The 3,248-nt window shown below is 37.2% G+C and overlaps 1 long non-coding RNA gene across 1 annotated transcript in view; it reads left to right on the forward strand.

Moving 5' to 3' along the window:
* The window catches only part of LOC148186604 (uncharacterized), a 55,533-nt gene extending 52,646 nt beyond the window's left edge, over positions 1–2,887 (forward strand). Inside the window, exons 3-4 of the long non-coding RNA XR_015779367.1 lie at positions 2,326–2,408; positions 2,545–2,887. This is a non-coding gene — a long non-coding RNA (uncharacterized LOC148186604). The remainder of the gene's footprint in view (positions 1–2,325; positions 2,409–2,544) is intronic.
* The last annotated feature ends 361 nt before the right edge of the window (positions 2,888–3,248 follow it).

Here is a 3,248-nt window from a genome sequence, read left to right on the forward strand (position 1 = left end):
CCCTGCGTGCGCGCGGCTCTGCCCCATTCAGAGCTGCTGAGCTGAGAGGTGACCAGTGGGCGCGCGCGCGCGCGGAGCAGTTTTCTCAGATTGACGTTAGTTTACTTGAGACCATGTCATAGTGTCTTAAATGTAAAGGTGGACGTTTTCTAACAATGGCCTCCAGTCGGTGGTCCTTAAGCATACAACTATCAGGAAATAAAGTTCAGTCAAGTCTTATTATTATAGGCTGCATCAATTGTTATTACCCTCAAAAAAGTAAGTAAAATGATTAGGCCTAGTTGAATGTTAAAGACCAGATTATACAAATTGCTTCTAGTGTCATATGACTAATCATGGTGGTATAAAAATGCTTAAATAAGCAGTTTTGGAATGTAACAAGTACATTTACTTAAGTAACATTACAATTTTGGGATAGCTTGCCTTTATTACAGTACATTTTGGAAGCCACAAGGGGGGGCTGGGAGAGTCATTGCCCCCATAGCCTAAAAATGTAGCCCTTTTCTAATTAAATTAGGGTGTCTACTCAGGTTTTTTAAACATAGGTAAAACATCTTAAAAAATAGGTGGTAGACTGCTTTCTCATTGCCAGTAGACCAGAGCTGTGTGCATGGCTCTGCAGCAGACACATATGCCTTTCAGGTTTTTTTTTTCGTTTTCTTTTGGTGCATCACATTCTTTGTCATGGACACGCCAGAGAACAGGCTGGCTAAACAGTTGAAAGCAGCATAGATTGAGGCCTGTGAAAACTTTATGGTGGTTACTTCTTTTTCTATGTATCTTACTTATCCAGTCTGTCTTTCAAACTCAACTACATTCAGATCGATGTTTGAGCACTGCTCAGGCGGAAGGCGGAGATGGACGTAATTAGTGGTGGCAGGTCTTTGCATCCCACTAGTTGAGGGGCTAAAATTGGCATGTTCACCCTTTGTGTGTAACACCTGCAAACATAATTGAAGCCCAAAAATGTAATAAACCACAAGCATAATACAAATCTGCAGATTTTAATGTAATACTCCCACAAATGTAATACATTTCCCACAAATGTAATAACAGTTGCCTGCTAAAAACATTTCCAGCAAATGTCCAGACAAGACATCTTTACATCCAGAAAATACATCTATACGACATCATATAGATGTCTATTCTGTCTATTCTATTCTGGATGTTGTATAGATGTCTTTTCTGGACGAAAAAAATATATCATGTAAAATTTAAATTGCAGTTTCAATCAAAACTAAACACTAACCTTCAGAGTATGTCAGAAAAAACTTAAGGAATGCTTTGTTGATACATTTCTGCAAGCAATGTCTCCCTCCATCACGGAGTAAATGGGCCCAGGCTGCTTGTTGTTAGGTCACGGCTTTGTCACCAGAGGGCTCACTTTAAGAGAGAGCACAGGGAACAAACTGACCTCCTCCTCCTCTTGGCACACTAAAGTGTTGTATTCTCATTTTTACAAAGGGTGGCGACAAAGTTACATCACTACAGTGATCCACCCTCCTCACAGACCATTGTAATTCCTCATGGAACAGTTCAGCTGGCATGCTCAGCAATGCACACACCATGCTTTTGTAGTCAGCATGAATCCAATATGTAATCCATTTGCTGAAGTGAAACCAGAAGGCATGCATCTCACCAGCTCCTTGTGTTTTGCAAATGCAGATCCTAAATTTTGACACCACTGACCCAACTGTAGCTTCAAACTAGCATAATTCATAAAATAAGTTTTTATAATGAAGTTTGGTCATTGCTTGAGAAATAATGTCTTGTTCTCATTACAGTGTTTAAGAGATATATGGTCTTTTACAGCCATATATGTCTCTAATAGCCATTGCATCACTGATATGATGCTGGACTGCTTTTACACTTTTGATGTCAATTTATAACTTACCACACACTCTTTACTCCTAACTTGTTCAATACCGGCACATGGTCAGCAGCCTGTCATGTCAAAATATGATGGGTGAGGTATCAATCCTGTGACAGTTTTGGGTATTCAGGGACGGCATGTCAAGTTACACTAGTTACATGCATCATCTCTTTTCAAAATAAACTTCTGTTTTGATGGGAAATTTGTCCAGTGTCTGCTTGTTAAATGCTTAGTGTTTTTTAAATAAGCTAAGAATGTTGGTTAATAAACTTTGACATTTAAAGTATATGGTTAGGTTTAGACAAAAAAAATCTGTACATTTTGTTACTAATGTAATGTAACGACACGTGACATACATAATCCTTTAATGTGTTAACCATTCAGCTAAGCTATAATTATGTTTCTATGAACGCTTTTAATTATTGGCATGCTTTTATGTCTTTCTGTTTTAGCGGCTATCCTAACGCCTGGCCCAGGGACAACAGTCTTAAATTGGCCTCTGGCTAACACTGGCACATTTACAGCAATGTTTATTGTAGGTCCACTGCCCCTGTAAAAATAACAATAAAATAAAAGTAAAATATAGTAATAAACAAATAAAAATAAAAGAACAAATACGAACACAGTACTTCATTAATCAAATAACTCAACTGACTTTTGGTTTCCTACAGGACACCAACAGTGGGCTTCTGGCTGACCCGCTCCATGTGGACTTCGCTTTTTATACCGCCATAGTTGTTCAGAGCGTCAACAAATACTGCCTCCAGGTGCATCTCAAAAAGTGTATCTCTGTTCTTCTATTTATTTATTTATTGTTTGTTTGTTTTTCTAAAAGCTGTTTGTCTTTTTAACCAGCACGTTAAAATTAATTTACAGATTAATTGAATTATTAATGAAATATATGTAACATCTATTTAACAAAGTAAAGAAACTCAAAGTCAAAAACACAAAAATTCACAAAAGAGCTTTATGTTCTTGAAAGAAATAGGCATTATGTTATAGGAAAAGTGTTGATATTAGGCAATAATTTATCTTTTGGTTTGTAGATGAAGATGTTTGTTCGATCAGAGCATATCTTTGTAAATAAAATGTTACAAGCTGAAATCTTCACACATTTTATTTTTATTACATTATAATTAAAATGAAGCTGCACAACAGCAAAAAACATTCAGGTTGGAATCAGCATGTGTTTTTTTTGTGGCATGTCGTTGCCAATGAAAACATGAACACTCAGGGAGCTGCATGTTTTGTTCAGCTAGTTTATGAAGATGGCTCAGTTTTGACAGACCAGCATTAATCAACTTCCCCACTCTTCCGCCTATTCCCAGATAATCTCATTTAGTCATTCACTGCTGATGTTTTTTCCACTATCAAC

Source organism: Plectropomus leopardus, chromosome 17 (genome assembly GCF_026936395.1).
Source record: "Plectropomus leopardus strain MGB_pleo_1.0 chromosome 17, ASM2693639v1, whole genome shotgun sequence".
In the NCBI taxonomy this organism is placed as follows: Eukaryota; Metazoa; Chordata; class Actinopteri; order Perciformes; family Serranidae; genus Plectropomus; species Plectropomus leopardus.